Source organism: Mauremys mutica, unplaced genomic scaffold, assembly GCF_020497125.1.
Source record: "Mauremys mutica isolate MM-2020 ecotype Southern unplaced genomic scaffold, ASM2049712v1 Super-Scaffold_100186, whole genome shotgun sequence".
Classification (NCBI taxonomy): Eukaryota; Metazoa; Chordata; order Testudines; family Geoemydidae; genus Mauremys; species Mauremys mutica.
Window position 1 is genome coordinate 1036455 of NW_025423282.1, and position 26312 is coordinate 1062766.

The following is a 26312-nucleotide window of genomic DNA, read 5'->3' on the forward strand; positions in this document are numbered from 1 at the left end:
GCCCCGGCATCCGAACTGTGACACCCCCAGGACACCCCTTCCCTAGAGGAGGCTCTTACCTTCTAAACAGGGACGGCAGTTTTCTAGTAAAATCACTAAAAGGGAAGGAGAAAACTCAAAATAGGTGCCTCCTGGCGCTCACGTACCTGAACCCGAATACTCTCTCAGTTCTCAAAGAGAGACCAGGAGAAGGAGACTTGCTGAAGCAAAGCCACAGGGGTCTCTGAGGTTTCCCTGGCCCCTCGCCCCTGTCCTGCCTGGCTGATGTCAGCATCTCTCTGTGAGGTCACCACCTCCCCACCACCTTTGACCAATAGTCTGAGGTCCTGCAAAAGGCCTTTGTGATGTCACTGCCTGTCATGGACTCACAGATCCTGCCCATTCTTGGCCCTGTGCAGTCCATGGGGGGTGCTCCTTTCAGTGCGACAGCCCTTTTCGGGGGTCCACTCTCTCTCAGGGTCAGGCCCCTCCACCTCCTGGAGCCGCACCTCTCTGAGCCTTAGCACGTCTGTCTCTGCCATGGGCCCCGTCAGGGAGTCCACGCGCTCTGGATCCCCTGGGCCTCCTCACCCCCGAAGGGGTTGATGCCCCCTGTTCTCTAGACCGGAGTGACTCTCAGCCAGCATAAAACAGGAGGGTTTATTGAGAGTTGAACACAGCACAGGAAACTCTCAGGGCCTCAGGCCTGGCCTCTCACAGTAACAGCACATCCCAGTCCCCCTGCAGCCAGGTGGGCTCTGCCTGCTTCCCCTCGCCAGCCCAGAGCCCCCCTGCTTCCCAGCTAGGCCTCTTATATCCCCGGCCCCAAGCCCCACCTCTGTCCATTGTCTTTTCTCCAGGTAAACAGGGTTGCCTGGGCCTCCTCTCCTCTCCGCCCCCCTCTGGCTGGAACAGGTTGGTCACGGGGTCCTCTCCCCGCAGCCCATTGTCCTCTCACTGGCCAGAACTGGCTGTGACTCCTGAGCTGTGTCTCCGGGTCACCAGGTCACCAGTCGCTGGGGTCTCCATCCTCCAGGCCATCAGCCGGGGTCCCAAGTCCCTCTCCGGTCCTCTGTAACAACAAACTCCCTCTCCCCTCACCTCGTTAAACCAGTAACACCCGGGGACACTGAGTCCCACTCCCTGTGCATGCGAACCACTGGAAAACACAGAAAACCCCAAGAAAATCCCCAACTTTGTCACAGAGCCCAGCACACCTCTCCTCCTCTGGGCACTTAGAGCAGAGGCAGCTGGTGCTAACAGCTCCAAGGGAAGGCTTAAAAGCCACAGAACAATTGAGGTCAGGGCCAGAGGAGGGCAGGACCATGCCTATGTGTGGCCTTCAGACAGGCACAAAAGCACCCAGCCAGGCTGCTCCCTGCCATGCCAAACACCCACTGAAGGGAAGGATCTGCGTGCCTGGGAAGCTGCGTCCCTCCAGAGGCGCTTGAGAAGCCAAAGGGGCCGTGGGTGAGTTTGTGATGAGGTGAGTGTGAAGTGTGGAAGGGGGAGGGTGGCAAGAGGAGGTTTTGAGAGGAAAAAAGGTGCTGCTGAGCTGGTAGGGGAGGGCAAGGTCCCAGGCGGGTGTTGTGTGAGGAGCTGTGTAGGCCCGGAAAGGCGTCCTGCTGGGCAAGGGCAGGTGAGGAGGGCCAGGGCTGTTGCTGCGGCCAAAGCCTTTGGGAAGCAGAAGAGGGCCAGGGGTGTTGTTGCCTGCTGGGGCCCATGCGACGGTGTAGGGGTACGCTGACCATAGCTGGTCTGTGGGAGCTTGGGCCACTCACCGTGCCCCTTTCCTCGTTAGTATAGTGATGAGTATCCCTGCCTGTCACGCGGGAGACCGGGGTTCGATTCCCCGACGGGGAAGATGACCTCTTTTGAAGGGGGGACAAAGAAATCCCTGGCCTGCCCGCCACATGCCTTGCATTCTCCTTCGACGGCCATTTCCCTTCTGTTATATCCTTGGGGCAGCCGGTGTAGGAAGCAATCACTTGAGGCCAGAGAGCAGACAGCTAACCAAAACCTCCATTTTATTTACAGAGACAGAGAGTTCACTCAACCGGTTGAAACCGGCTGAGCTAACCCATAATAATCTAACTCAGTTGCCATAGCAACAAAAACCATGACAACCAAATACACAACATATTCCTCCCCCCCTAATAAGAACATCCCCTAAATAAAACACACACTAGACTAGAGAAGGAGGGTAGACTGCCTCCATTCCCGGCTAAATCCTGGGGATTATTTTGCCCCATAACTGTGGGTTCGCCCTAGCTAAAGATCCAGCCGATGAGGAGGCCTTCTGTCTCTAGGTGGATTACGGCTAATTCTGCTGTTATTGCACCCAAAAGCACTAGGGGCTCAGGGTCCGCAGCACGAACAGGTGAGGAGGTGGTATCAGCTCGTGCTGGGCAAAGGGGTATCTCAGCTGCCGGCAGTAATGGAGGAGAACAGTCAGAAACAGGTGACTCGTGATTCAGTCCCTCACCAGAAGAGGTGAAGTCAGACCCCTCAACTGCAGATGGGTCCTGCGGACTGGCATGACCTGGCAACAGCTGATCTACATGTCGCCACCAGGTAAGATTCTCTGCAGTCCGGACTGTGTAGGAAACAGGTCCTGTTTGAGTGATGACTGTGGCCGGAACCCATTTAGCTCTGTAAGTATAATTCCGAGCCAAAACTGGCTGTCCCGGGCTAAAGGTTCTGTCTTTTGCTCTGGGTGCCCGTCTGATGACTTGATATTGCTGCTGATGTTGCACAATTTGTCGGGGTTCAGAAGGTTTCAGCAGATCAAAGCAAGTGCGCAGCTGTCGTCCCATCATTAGAAAGGCCGGAGATGCGTGGGTCGTAGCATGAGGTGTGTTTCTGTAGGAAACTAAAAAGGTATCCAGATGCTTTTGAATGGAGTGTTGTCCCCTTGCTGATTTCAAAGCGTTTTTCATTGTCTGCACAAATCTTTCAGCTAATCCGTTGGTGGACGGATGATATGGTGCTGACGTGATGTGGTGTATCCCATTTGCCTTCATAAAATTTTGAAACTCCTGAGAAACGAACTGCGGTCCATTGTCGCTCACAAGTTGTTCTGGCAGACCAAAACGACTAAAGAGTCCTCGTAGTTTTTGGATAGTACTCTCTGCAGAAGTGGACTGCATTATAGAGACTTCTGGGCATTTAGAATGGGCATCTATTGCCACCAAGAACATGCTTCCTTCAAGGGGTCCAGCAAAGTCAACGTGAATACGTTGCCACGGGTTTTCAGGCCAGTCCCATGGGTGTAGGGGTGCCCACTGGGGTGCATTCCTCACACCCTGACATGACATACAAGCTTTTGCCTTCTCTTCAATAGCGCTGTCCAGTCCAGGCCACCAAAAATAGCTTCATGCAATTTCCTTCATGCGCACTATTCCACAGTGACCGGAATGTAGCTGTTCTAACATCTGTGATCTCAGTGGTGGTGGAATAATGACACGTCTCCCCCACAACAAACAACCAGATTGGACCGATAACTCCGTCCGCTTGGACATGTAGGGAACAAGGTCGGATGAGACCGGAGAGGTTTGTCGAGATTTTCCATGCATCACCAGGTCCATAACGTGGGACAATACTGGGTCAACGCGAGTTGCCTTCTTTATCTGAGTAGCAGTGATGGGTGTATTCTCTACCTGTTCAAAGTAGAAGATTTCCTTTTGGGCACTATCTTGGTGTTTGACCGGCAAAGGCAACCTTGAGAGGCCATCTGCATTGCCGTGTAGAGTGGATTTCCGATATTTGATTTCATATGTGTGTGCTGAAAGTAACAATGCCCAACGTTGCATACGACTAGCAGCTAATGGGGGAATGCCTGTGTAGGGTCCAAAAATTGATGTCAGAGGTCGATGGTCTGTGAGAAGAGTAAATTTTCGCCCAAACAGGTACTGATGAAACTTCCGAATTCCAAAAATAATTCCTAATGCCTCACGTTCGATTTGGGCGTAGTTAGTTTCTGCTTTGCTTAGAGTGCATGAAGCAAAAGCAATAGGTCTCTCTTCTCCTGAAGGCATAATATGTGACACGACTGCTCCCACTCCATAAGGGGAGGCATCGCAGGCCAATTGCAGGGGTAAGGATGGATCAAAGTGCGTTAGAACTTCAGAATTTAACAATGCATCCTTAGCTTTGTTAAATGCAACATCACAGGCTTCAGTCCACTTCCAGGCCTTGTTCTGCCCAAGGAGCTCATGAAGTGGTTTTAGCAGTGTGGCTAACTGTGAGATGAACTTTCCATAATAGTTCAGTAGTCCTAGAAATGAGCGCAGCTGGCTTACATTTCGAGGTGGGGGAGCCTCCACAATAGCTTTAACTTTTGCAGGGGCCTTATGAAGACCTGCAGAATCGATGATGTGTCCCAAATATTCAACAGAGGGCTTGAAGAATTCACACTTGTCTTTGCGAACTCGTAGGCCATACTCTTCCAGTCTTTGTAGGGTAGCCTCTAAATTCTTTAAGTGATCCTCTTCATTTCTTCCAGTGACCAGGATATCATCCAGATAGCACTGAACTCCTGACAAGCCACACAAGATCTGGTCCATAGCCCTCTGGAACAGGGCGGGAGCCGATGTGATTCCGAAGGGTAGGCAACAGTATCGATAAAGCCCCTTATGAGTCACAATAGTTAACAGCTCTTGGGACTTTTCATCGACGTGCATCTGTAAATATGCTTGACTCAGATCAATCTTACTGAACTTTTGTCCCCCAGCCAGGCCTGCGAAGAGGTCATCGATGCGGGGAAGCGGGTATTGCTCTGCACACAACACTGGGTTGACAGTGACTTTAAAATCACCGCAAATCCGGAGAGAGCCATCTTTCTTCACTATTGGAATGATAGGAGTGGCCCATGAGCTATGGGTAACTGGTATTAGGACTCCATTGGTGACCAGGCGCTCCAGGTCTGCTTCAACTTTTGGCCTGATGGCATATGGCACAGTTCGGGCTTTCAGATATTTTGGTGGACTGTCAGGTTTAATGTTCAATGTCACAGTGATTCCCTTCATACTTCCCAAATCATCTCCAAAAACAGCAGCATGTTTCCTTAGTATAGGGGTTAGACTGGTTTCTTCTTTAGTCATCTGGTGCACTTCTGCCCAGTTCAGCTGAATCTTCCCAAGCCAAGACCTACCCATTAAGGCTGGGTAGTTACCTCTCACCACAAACAGTGGCAATTTAGCCGCCTGTCCATTGAGCTCCACTTTAACATCAATAGTGCCCAACATGGGCACAGCTTCACCTGTATACGTCTTCAGAACAGTTTTTGTTGCCTTAAGCGGAAGATGCTGTAGCTTTTCCTTATACACAGTCTCAGGAACCAGCGAGACAGCTGCACCGGTGTCTAGTTCCATGCGTATAGGTTTGCCCTCCAATAAGGGGGTTACCCAGTAGTCATGTGAGCCCGCTGCCAAAGACAAAACATGCAGTGGCACTTCCTCTTGTGATGAGGTGTCTCCTTGATCATCCTGGGTCTGCTCTAGAGTATGCAAGGTTCCTCTTTTTGTCGGCCAGACCACAGGCCTCTTTTTCTTTTGTTTACAGGCATACTCAATGTGTCCCTTTTTGCCACAGTGTCGACACACCAGGTCCTTACACCAGCATTCTGATGCCTGGTGTCCTGGCTTACCACAGCGGTAACATTCTTGACTCTGCACCGTTTTGTGGGTCAGTTCTTGTGACACTTTTTGCACCCTAGGGGGTGCACCGATGTATTGTGCCTCCCTTGTAGCCAGTTCCATGGAGACAGCAATATCAACAGCCTTCTGTAAGGTAAGCTGAGCCTCTGTCAGTAGGCACTTCCGTATAGCTTCACTGTACAGGCCACACACTAACCTGTCACGCAGGGCATCATTTAACATTTCTTTAAATTCACAGTGTTCTGCTAGCTTTTTTAGAATGGCTACAAATTGTACAACTGTTTCATCTTCCTTTTGGTCTCTTTTGTGGAACCTATATCTTTCAGCAATTACCAGTGGTTTTGGGGAGAAATGAGACCCCAGGATTTCCACAATGTCACTGTAAGATTTCGTCTCAGGCTTAACAGGGTGCAGTAAGCTGCGTAGCAGAGAGTAGGTTTTAGCCCCTACAACAGTTAAGAATATTGGCACCTTCTTCGCTTCTGTAATGTCATTTGCAATACCAAAAAGCTCAAAACGCTCAGTATACACATGCCACTGCTCTGTATACTCATCAAAGGGCTCCAGGGGCCTGGTCAGAGTAGCCATGATTTTAGTTTCACTTTCACAGTCAGTGCAAACAAGCAGCTTTTTTTGTTTGTTTGTTCTTTACGTTAACTTCTACTTCCTTCTGTTACTGAAGCAGCATGGGAGTCTCACCCTCGTCGCCAGTGTTATATCCTTGGGGCAGCCGGTGTAGGAAGCAATCACTTGAGGCCAGAGAGCAGACAGCTAACCAAAACCTCCATTTTATTTACAGAGTCAGAGAGTTCACTCAGCCGGTTGAAACCGGCTGAGCTAACCCATAATAATCTAACTCAGTTGCCATAGCAACAAAAACCATGACAACCAAATACACAACACCTTCGCACCCCGCACTGATGACTTTCACCTCCGGAGAGACAATTACCTCGCAAGGACACGCTCGCCCTAGCCAAAGCCTCCCCCGGGGCCTGCACGTGGGGGCACGTTTCAGAGCTGCAAAGGGAAATAGGCTGGCCAGGGCCATGAGGACAATGGCCCAGACAAACGGGGAGGGAGTTGGTCCAGGGGTGGAGGAAGACAGAAAAAGGGACAGGCATGGGATTGGCTTCCTGTCTTTTTTCCTTTGCTCAGCATTTGACCTGTGACTGTAATGGGGAGACTTGAGAAAGACCTGTGGCCGCCGGCGAGGTAGGTGGCCGCCCCGAGAGCGCAGAGCTGAGCATTTTCCGCTGGGTTGCTGCCTGCGCCCCCAGCGCCTGGCCGTGATCGTATATTGATGTGGTGGAGTAGGGGCTGTCTATGTGGGGGATGGGAAAACCAGGGAGGATTTTACGTGAGACACAGGTATTCAGACTGTAACATGAGCTAGGCCTGGGGAGGGGAGGTGACACCTCTGCCCAGGAGCTAGACAAAGAAAAGGAGCTGATTGGATAGGGTGGGGTCAGTCTTCGGTTTGGGAGCTGGGTGATGGGTTTTCAGGGGATCCTAGCGAGCTCGGCTTAGAGGACTTGTTTCTCCATAGCAGAACCAGTGGAGGGAGGGCGGTAGCTTCCTAGTCCTCTGACCCAAGCTCACAGCAGCTGCAGAGGGGATACACCTTTCTTCAGGGACAGGCCAGGAGTCGCACTGAGCGGATTTACGTGAAGGAGAGCACATCAACATGGCTAACCTATGGGGCATGGGGTACTAGGTGAGTGGCAGAGGCTTCAAGCGCTGAGAGTTTGCCTGACACCTCAGGGACACAGTGTGAGGTGGTATCCCAGGGATCTCGATGAAAGGAGCAGAACAGGATTGACTTGGGTTGGGGAGAGAATTGAGAGTGTTTCAGGTGGTTGTACAGAGGTATTGCCCAGGTGAGAGACTGGCTAAAAAAAAGACCTTGCTGTGAGCAGGATTTGAACCTGCGTAGGTGGGCCTTATTGGATTTCAACTCCAACACCTTAACCACTCGGCCATCACAGCTGTGAACCCAAAACTCCCCCAACGCCAGAGAAACTGGTAAAGAATCACAACGCCCAGGCGTGAAGTCATCTGAACTACAGAATTCCCACCGCAAACCTGGCTCCCAAAGCACAGGGAGGATTGGGGCTTTGTTCTCTTTGCTTAGCCATGTGCAGTCGCACAGAGAGCACGTTTAAAAGTCTCCCCTCCCACAGAGTGGGAATGGGAAATGATTCTCAACTTGAAGCCTGATGTGAATGAGGATGTCTAGACCACAGGGCCAGGGACTGATATTAGCTAGAGAAACCACTGTCAAGTTTTAGCCAGTTATGACAAGTTAGCAAATAAGAACAACCTCAGGTCTCAGTAACTGCTACAGGTAGCAAAGTCCTACAGGGAGCAGTTTCTGGCACTACACCTGCGCAGCTCTGCTCCCCGGCTCTTCTCGGGCTCCTGCTCTCTCCTTAGCTCTGCCCCACTCTGTCCCAGGCAGTTCCAGCTCCCAGGGAGGATGGGACCCCCTGGCCTGGTGACTCCCTCATTACACTGCCTGGCCTGTCAGTGCGGCTAACTTGGAGCTTTGGCCTCTCCCCATTGCCCCTGGGGACTGTCAGTCTCAGGGTCCTGATTTCCCATTGGCCCTTCCCCCGGGACTGGGAACTAGCCAACCAAACCCCGCCCCCCACCCCGCTAAGTTTTAGTAAAGGGCCAAGAGCCCCCTTACACAAGCCAGCCCCGTGAGGGTCACCGATGTGCAGAGAGGGCAGCATGAGCTGGTCCCATGGTGTAATGGGCAGCACTCAGGACTCTGAATCCTGCAATCTGATTTCAACTCTCAGTGGGACCTTGTGTTGGCTTGTGGTGAAGCCCTGGAGCTTACAGGGCTCAACTTCCCTGCCTCCAGCTGTGCAAGAGCCAGTCTCCCCCCTCCTGCTGGGTGACTCACATCTCCTAGAGCCAGGTCTTTGGCTGCGGTGGCCACAATGGGTTGGGGCTCTAGAGCTTGGTACCCTGATGGTTGGGATTCTTGCTGCTTCACCTGATGCCCACAAGTTTGGCCCTTGTGTTTCCTTCCAAACTTTTCCTCTGGCCCACATGGAGCTTGAAGAAAGGAGGGTTAGGGCTGGGATTGAGAGTCAGGGCTTGGCAGGAGGGAGGAAGAGTCCCAGTCTGGAGCCCCACACACCTTCCCTCCTCCTCTGGGCACCTAGAGCAGAGGCAGCCCAGCTCTGTCTCCTGGACACCTCGGCAGAGCAGGTGAGTTCATGTAAATACAGTCTGGTCCCAAAGCCTCCCCCAACCCTGGTCATCACTAGCTGTCAGGGGAGAGTCATTCACACCTTGCATCCAAACCATCATTTGAAATTCTGAGGTTGGCCAACATTGCCGAAGCCAATGCACCGACATTGTCAGAAAAAACAACAGCTGGGTGAGGAACCCGGCTTTGTCCAGACTTTTCAAACCTATTTTACTTTCTCAGGTACAAGTATTTTTCATACCTTGTATCTGCTTTTAAAGTGTGTGTTAATGTTTCAATTTCCATTCAGATTTGCAAACAGTGACAACATTGGCAGCGCTGCATGTAACTACCTGACCACTGGGGGGCGGGGTGTTGGGGAAATTCGGGGAAGGGGTGCACAGCCCCCTGGCTGGGGGGCGTATAGGAAATGCCGGTTTCACTGAATTGAGTCTCCTACTTCAGCACCTCAGTAGGTCACATCAGAGAGGAGCTGCAGGGTCTAGGCAGTGGGGTGCCTGTGCCTTTAAGAGCCCAGCCCTGGGAAGCCCATGCTGAGAGGTGCTGCCTGTGGGAGGGGAAATAGAAAAGCCCCTCTGCTCCCCCCACCCTGTTTTTGCAAACACTGGAGTCTCAGCCCCCCGGGGTAACTGTTACCCCTCTGCCCCTGCCTGTGCCGGGGTTTAACCCTCTGGCAGCGCCTCCCCCTGGGCTGAACTCCGGCTCCTTCCCCCCTCCCTGACTCTGCCCTTCAGCCCCTCTCCTAACTCTGCCTCCAGCTGCTTGACCCCCCGACCAGTCAATTTCCACCCCCTGCTCAGACCCTGGCCACCCCCTCCTCTGATTTGCCCCCCTTTGCCCCTCTTTAATCCCTGTAAAAAGTAGGGAGGGCTGGGTCCCATTCGGGGGGGGGGCGGCTGGGCTCCTGGCCCCTGCCTCCTCAATGCTCAAAGCGCCCCCCACGATCTTGCGGATGTTTGCCGAGTGCTGCAGGGTCACCTGCAGGGAGAGAGAGATGCGGTTAGGGGGTGATGCAGCCAAGGGTGCCTCACCCAACACTGAGATGCAGCCACCTCTGGGGTGGGTTGCACAAGTCAGGAAATGAATTTGGAACAGGAAATGCACTGAAAGGACCGAGGCAGCTTCAGGAGGTGGAGAAAACCAGAAAAAGCAGGAGCCCTGGATCCCAGCCCTGCCCCTCCCTCACTCTATGCACTAACCCCCCTCCCCTCCCCTCCCAGATTTGGGGGGAGAACCCAGGAGTCCTGGTCCCTAGCCTTGCCCACCCCCATATTCCATCCACCAGCTGTCCCCCCAATTGCAGGGCAGCGCCACGGGGCACACCAGGGGCTGCCTGTTTGCACAGGACAGGCAACACCAGTGCCTTGGGGGAGAGACGATGCTAAGGGAGAAGCAGGCAGCAGACACCCCCACGACAGAGTAAGAAGTGCTAGGTGGCGCCGTGCTGCAAGGAGTGAGGGGGGCTGGCAGGGAATGGGAGGATCTCCCCTCACAGCGGGTGCATCTGTCTCCCCAGCAATTCCTCCCCAGCCCTACCCCGGCCCAGGCTAATCCCGTCCCAGCTACCAGGGTTACATTTGGCCTGGATTCCCCAGCTGCTGGAAGAGGGGTGTGGGGCTGGGAGGCATGAGCCTCTACTCCCCCTTCCCCCGACACAGTTGCATGGGAACTGATCAAAGGAGCCTGCAGCACTGCTGCCTAGAGGAAACTGAGGCACCAGCCAGTGACAGACACATCATGGCTCTCCTCATCCTCATCCTCCTTTCCATATACAACCCGGGGTGGGGGGGGTAAAGTCAGGGCAGTTGCATAGTTAACCTGTGGAACTCCTCGCCAGAGGATGTTGTGAAGGCCAAGACTATAACAGGGTTCCAAAAAAGAACTAGATACATGAACAGAGGACAGGTCCATCAGTGGCTATTAGCCAGGGTGGGCAGGGATGGTGCCTGTAGCCTCTGTTTGCCAGAAGCTGGGAATGGGCGACAGGGGATGGATCACTTGATGATTCCCTGCTCTGTTCATTCCCTCTGGGGCACCTGGCACTGGCCGCTGTCAGAAGACAGAAGGATACTGGGTGAGATGGACTTTGCGTCTGAACCAGCCTGGCCGTTCTTATGTCTCCCTGGGCGCAGCAGTGACACCCAGTGGGCAGTCAGAGTAATGAACAGAAGGTGTTTTCCTTGGCGCAGCAGTGACACCTCGTGGTCATTCAGGGAAATGCACAGAAGGTGTTTCCCTTGATACAGCAGTGACACCCAGTGGCCAGGTGGCGTAATGCACAGCGTGTGTCTGCCTTCTAGGAGCAGTGACCCGCCACTGACCAGTCACGGTAATGCACAGAGTGTGTTTCCCGCCAATCTGGGTAATGCACAGAGCATGTTTCCCATGGAGCAGCAGTGACACCCAGTGACCAGCAGGGGTGACATCAGACTCTTCTCATTTGGTGGGGGACTGAGGTGGGCTAGGCAAAAATTTGGGGGGGCTGTGCCCCCCATCACCTGGCCCCACCTTTCACGGGGGCCATGCCGCCCATGCCTCTGCTCCTTCCCACTTAAAGGCCAAGGGTTAGAGCAATACAACCTTTATTAAAATAAAATAGTAAACAGGGTTTACTTTAAATAATCTAAAGCTGTCCAAATTTTAGTATTAAATCCAAAGTGCTTAAAGATCCCATCAATAACCAAAGCCAAAATAAAAAATTGAAACCAAAAACAATGCTTAATTTAAAACCCAAACACTAAGAAAAACTTTGTTTTTAAAAATAAAAACTAACAAATACCATAAATTAATAATTTCAACTTTTTATAGAAAAGGTGTGCTACAGCAGGATGATAAAATAACATAAAATAAATAAGCCTGACCACTAAAATCTCCTATAAAGGAATCGAATCCTTGAATACTGGCCAAATCTGTATAAAATATGCAGAACAATGTCAAAACTGGTGTTGTAGGTCAGCCATTCAAATCCAGCAAATGTCAATTAAAAGCTCCATTCCAATTTAAAAAAACAAAACAACCCAATAAACCAAAACAGTCACAACCTGAAACAAACCTACACAGAAGCAAAATTAAACCTGTGCCAACATTGGAACAAATGATGTAAATTTCTAATTCTAACTTCTTGTTTCTCCCAGGGGAAAAATGTTTTGCACCCCAGTAACCAGGCTGTCACTGCAGCTTTCCTTTCACTAAATAAGATTTTTACCCAAAAAAGTGGCAGTATCATAACCAATGAAGTTAATCTGAGGTGTGATTATTGCTAGTTGAAAACTTTTCCCTCAGATTTCTTTATGAGAAATTGAAATTGTATCTTCGCACTAATATCCCAAGTGTGCAAGTCCATCCCCTCAGAGCAGCCCCACACCCTGAGCCCAGGGGAGAATCCCAACTGGTTTGTGCATTTGTAACCCTGGGGCCTAAAGCTGATGAGAGAAAGGGAAGTGAGCCATCTTGGAGCTTTCCGATACCACCTGCTGGGAGCAGAGGGAATTGACTGAGTAACATCCTGGCTAATTTTCACCTTGTTCTCCACCAGCAGGCTCAAGAGTGACTTGACCATGGCAGCACCCTATGTACATTTTGGAGCCATTGGGGTGAAATGTGAGTACTTTTGGGGTTGGGACCCACATGAGAAGGGATGTGGACACACTGGAGAGAGTCCAGCAGAGGGCAATAAAAATGATTAGGGGGCTGGGGCCAGGGCCGCCCAGAGGATTCCGGGGGCCCGGGGTCTTTGGCGGCAGGGGGCCCCGCTTCGGCGGTAAGTCAGTGGCGGGGGGTCCTTCCATTCCGGGACCCACCACCAAAGTGCCCCCAAAGACCCATGTGGGGACCCCCCTCCGCCGAATTACCGCTGAAGCAGGACCCGCCGCTGAAGTGCAGCCCCCACCGCAGGTCTTCGGAGCACTTCGGCGGCGGGTCCCGGAACGGAAGGACGCCCCCACTGCCGAATTACCACCAAAGACCCGGCTGCACTCTGGCGGCGGGTCCCGCTTCGGCGGTAATTCGGCGGCGGGAGGAGTCCTTCTATCCCGGAGAGGAAGGAACCCCCGCCAGCGAAGACCGGGAGTGCAGAAGCTCCGGGGGCCCGGGCTCCACGAGAGTTTTCCGGGGCCCCCGGAGCGAGTGAAGGACCTCGCTCCAGGGGCCCTGAAAAACTCTCGTGGGGGCCCCTGCCTGGCCCGGAGCCTGGGGTAAATTGCCCCACTTGCCCCCCCCTCTGGGCGGCCCTGGCTGGGGCACATGACTTACGAGGACCTACAGGCCATATCCTGTATGTTAAGCTAAGGCAAAGTGAGCATCTCTATAGTGTGACCTTTTACTCAGAAAGGAAAATTGACCTTTATCTTGTTACTTAAATAGAGAAATACCCACACCTGTCTAAGACCTTTACCTAGACCTATCAACAATGGACAATGGCATAGGAGTTTTTTTCAGTGTTGTACCCACAGACTTAACAGGTACACCACAAGGGAACTTGTGCATATGTACATGTCATCAACACGCACAAACATACTAGCCTATGAAGTAAGTGTACCCTAATGTTTTGTGGGTAAGGAATGAAATTTGGGCATAGGAGGAAGGATTTCCGGTGCTTGTGCCCTATAAAAGAGGTAACCCACCTCGCTAGAGCACGTCGCTCTATCATTCTGACTTACTTCCTCCACTCTCTCTCTCTCTACTATCAATAGGCTGTACTTGTTCTTAAACTTAAAGTTTCAAAGTAACTCGGCTAAGCTCGGTTTCCCTAAGTTTTTATTCTTTGTTTATTAGGTTTTGATTTTAAGTTTAACTTAGTCAAGTAAACCCAAAGTAACATTAGCTTTTTCTAAGCACTGCATCTTTCACTCAAGAATTGAGAAACCTGAACTGCAAGGCTAGTCCTGTGTCTCTTACCACCAGGTTATCAAGGAAGGGTGTGAGTATATTAACCAATCCTTTGTTGCATATAATGCCATATGTATCTTTTGAATAGCAGTAATGCAACTGTAACTTTATAACTCAATTAAATTAAATAAAATGTAAGCTAATAAATTACATTTTCATCATATTTTCCAAATTAATATTATTAGTACACCCTAAATCAGGCTGCATGGGACAGAGAGTTGGCGTGCAGGGGGATGAGAGCACTGGCTCTGGGGGTGCAGGCTCTGGGGCGGGGTTGGAATGAGAGGTTCAGGGTGCAGTAGGGGGCTCAAAGTTAGGGCAGAGAATTGGGCTGTGAGGGCTCTGGAACAAGGCCAGGAAAAGGAGAATTGAGCTATGCAGGGCCGTCCTTAGGATTTATGGTGCCCTAGGCGAGATTATTAAACTGGTGCCCCTCTGCCTGATCTGCTCTTAGCAACACAAATATAAGCATACAGTATTGGAAAACTTGCCACATTCACGTTATTAAAACCAGTTTAACTTAATTAAGCACACTGTAATGCTGATGCACTAGCACTAAAGAAGTAGCACTATAGAAAAAATTCTGATTTGACAGAATGATGCAAATAATATAATTTTTTAATTTGTCAAAATTTTATTGGAAATTTATATGAAGAGGTATTGAAACAAAGATTTGTTTTTAATTAAAAGCAATCTTTCTGGCTTTTTTGGCTGCAAAATCAGTTTAATAAGCTGGGTTTCCAAACAGTGGGAAAATATAACCCTAGTTTTATTGCTAGGTAAAGCACAAAGTGACCAAAATGAAGTCAGCACAGAATCATCTCATCTAGATTAAGGTAGTACAGAAATGTTACAGAAGTCCTATTGTGCCTTATTTTTGTTTGGAAAGACATTAGCAATAGCAGCACATTCACATGATAAAATACATGCTAAATCACTGCCTCTAAAGTTCCATCAAAAACTGACATTTTCACAGCTCTAGCATGATCTGCTGTACAGATTCTTCACAAGGAAGTGTCCCTGGCCTTTTTAACTCATATTAACTATGTATTTACTTTATGAAAGGTGGAGAAAACATTGTGAAAACGTAAAATATTGTCTGCCCAACTTCTGGGCTGGCAAAAGCTATACTGACTCACAGGAAAAAAAAAAAAGCAGGAGAATCTTAGTACAACATATGGTCAGTCTATACCAGCGGTCGGCAACCTTTCAGAAGTGGTGTGCCAAGTTCACTGTAATTTAAGGTTTCTCGTGCCAGTAATAATATGTCTATATTATATAAATAAACTATCGGTATTATCTGGGGTCCTGGCCCCCCGTCCTGCTCAGGCCACTGCCAGCTGAGTAAATGGAACCCCAGACCGGCAAGCGGGCTGAGCGTGGCTGGTAGCTGGAACCCTAGACAAGGATCCCAGGCCCTGCTCAGCCCGCTGCTGGTCTGGGGTTCTGACCACCAACTCCTGCCAGCCAGGATCCCAGCCGCCAACCCCCCTCAGCCCGCTACCAGCCTGGGATTCTGCTCACTCAGGCTGGCAGGAGGCAGACAGGAGCCGGCGGCTGGGCTGCTGACTGGCAAGGGGCCGGCAGCCGGAACCCTGGAGTAGCAGTAGGCTGAGTTCTGCCGGCACCTCAGACTGGCAGCAGACTGAGCCACTCAACCCCCGACCGGCCCTGCTCAGCCCGCCACCAGCCCACTCAGCCCGCTGCCGGCTGAGTGAATGGAACCCCAGGCTGACAGCAGGTTGAGTGGTTCAGCCGGGGGCTCAGCCCGCTGCCAGCCTGGGGTTCCTTGGGGGTCCCCAGGCCAGCAGCAGGTGCTGAGTGGGGCCGATGGCCGGTATCCCAGCTGGCAATAGGGCAGCAGCCGGAACCTTAGAGCAGTGATGGGCTGAGCCGCTCAGCCTGCTGCTGTGTACCATCAAAAATCAGCTCACCTGCCACCTTTGGCACGTGTGCCGTAGGTTGCCGACCCCTGCTTTATACTCTAGTAAGGAGATGAGCATATTACAGTTGCTGGAGGGCTCTTATCAGGAGTAACAGGCTATAGGAAAGTCAGTCGACATTTTTTGTTTCTCTGATGAAAACTGGCCCACTCCCTGCCTCAAACCAAACCTGTCACTAATAATTGTCAACAACTTTTATCTGTTTTTGGCTAAGATATTGATTTTTTTAAAAAAAATATTGAAATTGGATTCAGGATTGTTAGCAAGAATTTTTGGCAAACAAAGTTGTTAAATGACAATCTAAATGGCAACACAGTCCTACTTTCATGCTTGGCTCACCCTCCAGCCTGCTGGTCCAACAGCTGCAGTAGACCCCAAAATCCACCTCTTGGGGTGCAGAGTGGCAACAGCAGCAGCAAACCCTCAGGTCCAATCACACGCCACTGGGCACCACCACCAGCCTTATGGACCATGGTGAAGTTAGCACAGCATCTGATCTCAGGGACAGGTCACCCATGGAGCCACAGCAGCTCATCCTGCTCTGTGCAGCTCCCCCCGGATGAGATGGATCGCTGGCAGCTGCCAGCCCGGGGGAGAGGCGCTCCCCAGCTAGGGTGATGTAGCGAGTCAGTGAGGCTCCCCTCCTACCCAGCAGAGGGCGCTCCCTCCCAGAAGCCCAGCTGGTCTGAGCCACCACTTCCTGTCCCTGCCCCCCGGAAGTCAAGGGGCGGGACAGGAAGTAGAAAAGGAGGACGCCAAAGCTCAGTCTGGAGCCAGCCACCGCCGGGAGCAGACGTGCCAGCGGGGGCTCCAGACTGGGAGCCCTCTAGGACCCAATGCGGCGATCCAGACTGGCCCCCGCTACCCCGCGCCCGGTACGATGAGGAACCAGCAGAGCTTCCCCGGGATCGGTACTCTGAGGAGCTGCTGAGACTCCCTCGCGCCGGCTACGAAAAGGAGCCGCCGCCGCTTCCGCCCTGCTGTTATCCGGAGGAGCCGCCTGAGCACGCCTGGCCGGACTTCCAGCAGGAGTTGCCGGACCTGCCCCCAAGCCCTGGTCCCGAGGAGCCCATGCAGATGGACTGGCCCGAACTCCCGGCGACCGAGGAGCAGGTACCGGTAGAGGGGGAGATGGAGTGTAGCCCGGGGATAGCCGACCCATGTCAGGCTATAGGCACCGAGGTGCCCATGTCAGTGTGTTGCGGTCAGGACCCCACTGACCAGCGGCAGTGTTAGCCGCTAATAGGGCCCACGGGCTGGGACACAGTGGAGTGGGTGGGCCTGTGTCCCCCCTGCCACCCCACTCACGGGTGGCAGTCTCCCCCTCACCCCAGCGCAGACAGAATCGCCTGCACTGATCCGAGTGGTTGGTATTGCTCAGTTCCTGCCACCAGGACCTGAGCCCCATTGAACTACTGTTGCCCGGCCCCTGCTCCAGAGGGCCTGGGTTTATATTGAACTACTGTAACCCCGCCCCTGCTCCAGAGGGCCTGGGTTTATATTGAACTACTGCTGCCCCGCCCTGGTTAAGGGCCTGGGCTTAGACTGACTGACTGTGTGCCTTCTGTGCAGCCCCTGCCTGAGGGCCTGCACCTGAGAACCTTCACGAGACTGATTGCTGTGCAGACCTGAGTCTAGGACTGCTATTGTGCTGCCCCGCCCTGGTTAAGGGCCTGGGCTTATACTGAACTGCTGTGGCCCAGCCCCCTGATCCAGAGGGCCTGGGCTTATATAACTTGCTGTTGCCCCGCCCTGGTTAAGGGCCTGGGCTTATACTGAACTGCTGTGGCCCAGCCCCCTGATCCAGAGGGCCTGGGCTTATATAACTATACTGACTCACAGGAAAAAAAAAAAGCAGGAGAATCTTAGTACAACATATGGTCAGTCTATACCAGGGGTCGGCAACCTTTCAGAAGTGGTGTGCCAAGTTCACTGTAATTTAAGGTTTCTCGTGCCAGTAATAATATGTCTATATTATATAAATAAACTATTGTTATTATCTGAGGTCCTGCTCAGGCCACTGCCAGCTGAGTAAATGAAACCCCAGACCGGGTGCGGGCTGAGCGGGACTGGTGGCTGGACCCCTAGACAAGGATCCCAGGCCCTGCTCAGCCCGCTGCTGGTCTGGGGTTCTGACCACCCAGTCTGACAGGAGGCAGAGTGGGGCCGGCGGCTGGGCTCCTGACTGGCAAGAGGCAGGCAGCTGGAACCCCAGAGTAGCAGTAGGCTGAGTGCTGCCGGCACCCCAGACTGGCAGCAGACTGAGCCACTCAACCCTTCACTGGCCCCACTCAGCCCGCCACCAGCCCACTCAGCCCGCTGCCGGCTGAGTGAATGGAACCCCAGGCTGACAGCAGGTGAGTGGTTCAGCCGGCCTGCTCAGCCCGCTGCCAGCCTGGGGTTCCTTGGGGGTCACCAGGCCAGCAGCAGATGCTGAGTGGGGCCGGCGGCCGGTATCCCAGCTGGCAATAGGGCAGCAGCCGGAACCCCAGAGCAGTGATGGGCTGAGCCGCTCAGCCTGCCACTGCATACCATCAAAAATCAGCTCACCTGCCACCTTTGGCGCGTGTGCCATAGGTTGCCGACCCCTGCTCTATACACTAGTAAGGAGATGAGCATATTACAGTTGTTGGAGGGCTCTTATCAGGAGTAACAGGCTATAGGAAAGTCAGTCGACATTTTTTGTTTCTCTGATGAAAACTGGCCCACTCCCTGCCTCAAACCAAACCTGTCACTAATAATTATCAACAACTTAATTTTCTGCTTTTGGCTAAGATATTGATTTTTTTTTTTAAATATTGAAATTGGATTCAGGATTGTTAGCAAGAATTTTTGGCAAACAAAGTTGTTAAATGACAATCTAAATGGCAACACAGTATTGATTTCATGCTTGGCTCACCCCCCAGCCTGCTGGTCCAACAGCTGCAGTAGACCTCAAAATCCACCTCTTGGGATGCAGAGTGGCAACAGCAGCAGCAAACCCTCAGGTCCAATCACACGCCAATGGGCACCACCACCAGCCTTACGGACCATGGTGAAGTGAGCACAGCATCTGATCTCAGGGACAGATCACCCATGGAGCCACAGCAGCTCATCCTGCCCTGTGCAGCTCCCCCCGGATGAGATGGATCGCTGGCAGCTGCCAGCCCGGGGGAGAGGCGCTCCCCAGCTAGGGTGACCAGATCCAGATGTCCTGATTTTATAGGGCCAGTCCCGATATTTGGGGCTTTGTCTTATATAGGCACCAATTACCCCCACCTAGAGTGACCAGACAGCAAGTGTGAAAAATCAGGACAGGGGGTGGGGGTGGGGGGGGTAAAAGGAACCTATATAAGACAAAGACCCCAAAATTGGGCCTGGCCCTATAAAATAGGGATATCTGCTCACCCTACCCCCACCCCCTGTCCTGATTTTTCACACATCTGGCTAACCCCAGCCCAGCCCTGTGTGACATTCCAATCCTGGCTCACTGCCCAGGAAGTGAGTTTCTTTCACTTTCATTCCTCAGCAGGCAGCCAGCCTTCCCCCCACCTACCCCCCAGCTCCTCACCCAACCCAGCCCTGACGGAGAGGAGGGAGGGGAGAGAGAGGGATGTTCCTGGGGAGGAGGGAGAAAGGAGGGGGTGCTCCATGGGGCAGGGGGGGAGAAGAATGGAAGTTATGGGGGACAACAGAGGATACTGGTTCCAGAGCCGCAGAGCCTGCCTCACCTCACCTCAGCCGGGGGGAAAGAGTCACACTCACAGGTGAGCTCCTTCCCCAAACCCTACCCCCTCCCCTTCCCAGAGACCTCAGCAGCCGATCCCCTCCCTCAGACTGTGCTGCATTCGGCTCTCTCTAGGATCCAGCAGCCCTGCTCTTACATGCTCCACTGCTTCCCATCTGTCCAGGCTCCCAGCAGAGAAGTGCCCCCAGACCTAGTGGTGCCCTAGGTGGCTGCCTATGGCTAAGGACGGCCCGGGAGACGTGAGAGAGAGATCAGGCTAGAGCAGAAAATGGTTGGGGGTGGGGTGGATAGTTTGAAATGCAAGGAGAAGAAAAAAAAATCTTCCTCCTGCTCCCTCTCATCAGAGCATCTAAAAACCAAGTGAGAGATACCTCTCCCCCACTGAAACATCAACTCTGGTGGGCTCGGGCTGAGGAAGGAACTTCTCTCCCCAGCAGCTCCAGCATGCCTGGGCTGGGCCATGGACACCTCCCCCCAAAGATCTGGTGTGCCTGGCCTGGGACAGGGGAGGGGCTCCTCTCCTCTCCATTGGGGACATGGCGGGATGAGAGATGTGACAGGGCTTTACGGGAAATCTTTATTTGCCTGATTCATGTGCCAGTCCTAGTCCTTGCTGACCGAAACAAACCGTTTATCCTGCATGCTGATGCCAGTTTGGAGGGTCTGGGAGCAGTCTCCTACCAGGAAGTGGAAGGTAAATGTAAATCTATAGCCTTTGCCAGCTGAGGACTGTCTGATAGCGAAACTCGCTATCCCATCCACCAGCTGCAGTTCTTGGCCTTGAAATGGGCCATCACTGAGAAATTTCCAGACTACTTGTCCGGTGCTCAGTTTCAGCTATGGACAGAGAACAATCCACTGACTTCTGTGTTATCAAGGGCTAAGCTGGATGCTACAGGGCAGAGATGGGTGGCTACTTTTGCTAGCAATAACATCAGCATTCAATACCAGTGAGCTGGTATAATAGGGAGTGTGATTTATCAGGATCACCAGTTCTTGGCTGGGGGGAGGATGTCAGTAGGGTCAGAATGAACTCTACCCTGCCATCTGTTGGTGATGTGATGCAAAGGCATTTAGTTGCTGATGTGCATGGTCACACCCACCCCACATTGCATGATGGGGGTGCTTGTCCATTTGGTGATTTTGGCTGCTGTGGGATGCCCAAACTCTTTCTTAATAGGGCAGGAGTAATAAAGTGTAGTAATCCTGGTCATATGAATCAAAAACAGTAGAACGGTACTTAGCAATTCATGATTTCGGGACTCACCAGAACCTACATAAAAATCGTTAGACAAGGGACATGGGTTCCAAAGAATAGCAATTTAAGAGAGATTGAAAATAGCTATATGTGTTTAACGTCATGAGATGCTTCTAAACTCTCTAAATGCACATTTTATGGTTTTCTTCTTTCTTTAGTTGAAAAATAGAATTAATTATTATCCCATTACAAATAATGTGTTAAGCATACGTTTAAAAACTTAGACAGATATGTAAAAAATTGAGTTATACTGAAGGAGGTGGACTCTGACGCTACTTAAAAGCTTAAGTTCATAGGAATATAGCAGAATAAGCACTTGGCAGAAAAGTTTTGCTGGAAGAGTTAGCAGAGCGAGATTGTTAGTCACAGGTCAGTGGGTGGGTTTATGCAAATACTGGACTCTTGGACAGGAGCGGGAGCGGGGGGGGGGGGGTGCACACGACTTCCGTGGCACGTGCACCACCTCTGCAACTAACGTTTGCTACCTCACTCCCTAACAACACACAATTTACCTCTCAGGACCAAAATACACCGTCAAAGAGATCTAACAGCATAAGCTTAGGGTGAGCAACTGCAGCACTCACAACAATTTGAAGAGATTCAAAACCGCCTCTGCCTCTGTCTTTCCACACCAGGGACAGCAGAAAGGACATCAGCAGCACCTGCAAGAGACCAACCCATCCATTTCTACCTCCCTCCACATGCTGCCATTAGGAACCCATACCCCTTAATGGTGAGGACTTTCTAGAACAGGGTGACGCTCTCAGGCCTCAAATGCCAGGTACAGTTACTCTGTCCTTGATCCAAAATAAATGGGAAAATACACTGGATTACTCCTGCCCCACTAACAAAGAGACTGGGGATATCGCAGCAGCTGAAATGACCGTTTGGACAAGCTCTCCCATCATGCAATCCGGGGTGGGTGTGACCATGCAAATGACATCACCCCAAAAGGCCTTGACGACACATCACCAACAGATGGCAGGGCAGACTTCATACTGACCCTGCTTCAACTAGATTGTGGCAAAGATTCAAAAACACCGAACGTTAAACCTCACCAAACGCGGGTCAATCCGTCCTCATCCTCGTAACCGCTCGTTATACTCTACTCCTGAACGTAGCTCTCACATGGACAACATACCCTCCTAACTCAGTGTGCCTAAGGAGGGGTGAACCTGCCCAGGTTGGAAGCGGAGCAGGTCAAAACTCCTGTGCTGATCAGTAGTGGGATCGCGCCTGTGAATAGCCCCTGCAGCATAGCCTGGGCAAGACAGTGAGACACGGTCTCTTTTTATACAGACACCTCTCCCCCTGCAGAGCGGGGGATGGGAGCACAGACACGATGGGGATTCTGACTTGGGGGGAGGGACGCCCCCCCTGCAACACGGATCTTGAAAAGAGGAACAGAGACACCCACACACCACAGAGCCTGGATTGGGGCAGCGGGAACCACACACGGGAGCTAGTTCATGGGGTGGGGGACACACCCATATGCTCCGTTGCACCATTCTTAATGAGAAGAACGGGGGCATCCACACAACACGGATCCTTAACGGGCGGGGGGACACTCACACACTCCACTGTTAACCCGGAGGGACAGGGGCACCAGACACTCCCAGTAGCGTGGAGAACACCCACATCCCCCGGATCCCTCATGGGGGGGTAAGACAGAGGGGATTGTAATGGGGCCCAGCGCACCCACGCACCAGGGATTGTTAAGGGTTAAAGGGACAGGGACACCCACACACACTGAAATCACGTCCTTGGAGGAACGCAAACCCTCCACAGAAGGACCTGGTCTGTTCGATGATGGCAGCCCAGCCTGGGTGAGTCAAAGTCTCTTTTTATACAGACACGTCCCAGAGATCCTGACTAGGGGGAGAGAGACACCCACCCACCAGAGATCCTTAATGGTCTAGGGTGCACCCACACACCAGGGATTCTTATGGGTGGGAGGAATGGAGACAGCCAGACACACTGAGATCACTTCCTCCCAGGAGCCTGGGCCAGACAGGGAGACACAGTCCCCCTTTACAGATCTGCCAGACAACCTTCCTCCCACCCCCTCCACACAATGCTCTTATCTGGAGGTGAAGCCAGGGAAACCACATGGAGGATTCTTATCTGGGGAACTGGGGGGACCCACTCACCACCAGAGATTCTTAAGGGCAGGAGGAACAGGGACTCCCACCTCTGCAGCATGGGGGTGGGTCGCCTGCTGGGATCATCTGGGCATATTTCACCTCGTCAGCTCCCTGCCATTGCCTTGGGGGGCCCTTGTTCGCTGCCTCTGGCACCCAGTTTAGCCTCCTTCCTGAGGGCTGAAACGCTTTGATCTATCTAAGGTCTGTGGGATCAATGTGTGTCATGGTGTAATTCTGTGTTATTCGGGGGTCAGACTAGCTGAGCTAATGGCCCCTTCTGCCCTTAAACGCCATGAAAACATTTCCCTGGTTTCTCCTTGCGCCTGACAGACACCACGGTGAGGGGCCCAATAGACGATCCTGCACACAGCGCTCTGGCTCTTACTTTACTTGGTGACGTCAGTGCTTTCCTAGCTCCTGGACGGGGGATGGAGGGCACCGAAACATCCGGGATCTTACCTGAGAGGACAGAGGAGCCTGCAGCTCGACATGAGACAGTCCCCGTCTGGCCAAGGCACAGAGCTCACAAGCAGAGTTTAAAGCTCGAGCTGCCAGGCCACAAAGCAAGCCGGGCTCCGTGGCTGGTGCCTGTGATCCCAGCGCCGGGGGAGGCTGAGGCCAGCGGATCGCTTGAGCTCAGGAGTTCTGGACTTCAGGGGGCTGTGCCGATCGGGTGTCTGCACTAAGCGCGGCATCAATGTGGTGATCCCGGGGAAGCTTGGGGTCCCCAGGTTGCCTAAGGAGGGGTGAACCGGCCCAGGTCAGACACGGAGCAGGTCAAAACTCCTGTGCTGATCAGTAGTAGGATTGTGCCTGTGAATAGCCCCTGCAGCGTAGCCTGGGCAAGACAGTGAGACATGGTCTCTTTTTATACAGACACCCCCCCGTAGAGCCTGGGAGGGGGGATGGGAGCACCCACACGCTGGGGATTCTGACTTGGGGGGGAGGGACGCACCCAAGCAACACGGATCTTGAAAACGGGAACAGAGACACCCACAGATCCGGGATGGGGGAAGCAGGGGAAACCACACACGGGAGCTAGTTCATGGGGTGGGGGACAGAGACACCCACCAGAGATCCTGGATGGGAGCACCCACATGATGGGGATCTTGAACTGGGAGGAGGGAAGCACCATGCACCAGAGGTTCTGAAGGGGAACAGGGACACCCACACACCAGGTGTCTTGCAGCAAGAGCTGCGGTCTTGATTTACACAGGGCAGTGATGGGGAATTAACCACGTCCCTTGCGGAGCTTGTTCCACTAGATGATTAGCCTCATTGTCAGGGTCGGCTTTAGGAAGTGCGGGGCCCAATTCGAACAGTTTCGACGGGGCCCCGGCAGGGATGACTAAAACAAAAAAGCACTTAAAAAAAACCCTTTCATTTCTTCCATGTATTATTTACTTTCCATGACTATATAAATAATAACAAAATTATCTATTACATACATTACATCATATATTAATTAGCTGATTTGCACTTTCATATCAGGAAAAGAATTTGTTTTGATAGTTGTACAACTGATTTTCTTCACTATTTTATTAAAATTTATAAAATATTTCCTTGTTAATATAAAATTGCCCCCATCCTTTCCCCCGCCCCCCAGTGCCGCCCGGCCCCGTGGAAACAAACCCTCCTTCCCCAGCTCCGCCCCATCGAAGCAAGGTTCAGGGGCGGGGGCAGGAAGAAACGGCACATGGGGTGACCAGATCACAGCAGTAAAATAGGACCTGCCCCCCTCCCTGCTGGGCCCCACCATCACACCCCTCTTCACCCCCTAGCCCCCTGCTGCCATCACATGCCATCACATGTGGCTTCCTTCCTCCTCTGCTGCCTCTCACCATAGCCTCGGTGGGGAATGGGGCTGCCCCTTTGTGATGGAGTAGGGACTGTTTGTGTTCCTGTTGAGGTGAGAGCCAGGTATTCAGCTGTAACATGAGCCTGGCCTGGGGGAGGGGAGGTCGTCACCTCTGGCGGGGGCTAGACAAAGGGAAGGGTGGAGTGGAGTCAGTCTTCGGTTTTGGAGCTGGCGGGTGGGTTTTCAGGGGATCCTAGGCTGGGATCCAAGCACCCTGAACCCCCCCAGAAAGGCCAGATTGAGGGGTCCTGGCTCTGAACACAAGCTGGGCTGTATCCTGTGTTCCTGTTGTTCAATAAACCTTCTGTTTTACTGGCTGGCTGAGAGTCACTGTGAGTTCAGGAAGAGGGGTGCAGGGCCGGACTCCCCCACACTCCGTGACACCCTTGCCCAGTGTTTGCAGGAGTGGTGGCTGGGGGGAAACCCAGTCAAACTCGGGTTTTACTCTTTTGTTGATGGGTCACTTTAACCCATTACACACCCTTTTCCGCCTCTCTCACCCCGCTTTTCTACTGGGCTTGTTTGCTCTTTTCGGTGGAGCCAGATGAAAACCACAAACCTCAGTGAGAGCAACAGGCTGGAAGACTAGACTGAACCCACCACCCAGCCTAGTCCATCCCAGAGCCCAGGACTGAGGGCAAATGTCCCCCCACCCCCAGGCCACCTTCCACTCCTGGCCTCTCCCAGCACTGCCAGAGATTCTGTATGGCTGCATGAGGCGGGATTTCAACTGGACTCCCCCCGCTAAATTCACCCCTGTTTTGCAACCACTCTGCACCAAGAGCACCTTCCTTCCCTGCCCTAGAGCTGCTGGATGGCTAGAAAGCTGAGCTGGGCATTTGATTGATCTGGAATATTATCATGCCCCCCTCAAAAAAAACTTAATATCCCCACAGCTTTGGGGGAGGGGAATAGCCCCCCCCCAAAAGCTGGTCTAATTTATTGTTGTAGGGCAAACGAAGGAGCCATAGTTTAATGGAAATATTCAGCCCCTACAGATCTTGCAGCAGGGAAAGCAGAGTTGATGGGAAGGGAACTGGTCTGGATAGGAGCCCCCGTCCTCTTTCTTTGCAAAATAATTTGGAGAGGGGAATCAGATCACTCCGTGCCTCAGTTTCCCTTCTTGCCGGGAAGTGGGGGAGGAGAGATAAGTCTCAGCCTGCCGTGTTGCAGACCTTTCGCATTCTTCCCTCTTGATGTATTTGGTTTCCTCCTCCAAACCTCCCTCTCTCTCTCACCTGGAGTTCACAGCACTAAGGGTATGGCTACACTGGCGAGTTGCAGCGCTGGTAGTTTGCAGCGCTGGTCGTCCAGCTGTGCAGGGCCAGCGCTGCAGTGTGGCCACACTGACAGCTACCAGCGCTGCAGTGTGGCCACATTGGCAGCATTTCCAGCGCTGTACTGAGAGGTGCATTGTGGGCAGCTATCCCACAGAGCACCTCATCCCGTTTTGGCGCCGTTTTGGCGCTGAGTATTGTGGGAAGGGGAAGGAAGTGTGTGGGTCATTCCGCTTCCTGTTCCAACGCCCCGTGGTGCATCGCTTCACTTCCCAGCAGTCATTTTCGCCGTCCACGTTTCTTGCCATTGTGAGTTCAGCACGCTGTGAAATGGAGCCTGAGCTGCTGAGGAATTTGCT

General features: G+C 52.5%; 2 non-coding genes and 1 pseudogene across 2 annotated transcripts; 2 read left to right on the forward strand and 1 right to left on the reverse strand.

Annotated features, from left to right (window-relative positions):
* Positions 1–1770: 1770 nt before the first annotated feature.
* On the forward strand, positions 1771–1842 carry TRNAD-GUC. The gene has a single exon. It is a non-coding gene; the product is annotated as a tRNA-Asp (tRNA).
* A 5698-nt stretch (positions 1843–7540) lies between these two features.
* TRNAS-UGA lies at positions 7541–7622 on the reverse strand. Its single transcript has one exon. It is a non-coding gene; the product is annotated as a tRNA-Ser (tRNA).
* Positions 7623–12061: 4439 nt separating this feature from the next.
* On the forward strand, positions 12062–12176 carry LOC123359751 (annotated as a pseudogene).
* Positions 12177–26312: the final 14136 nt, after the last annotated feature.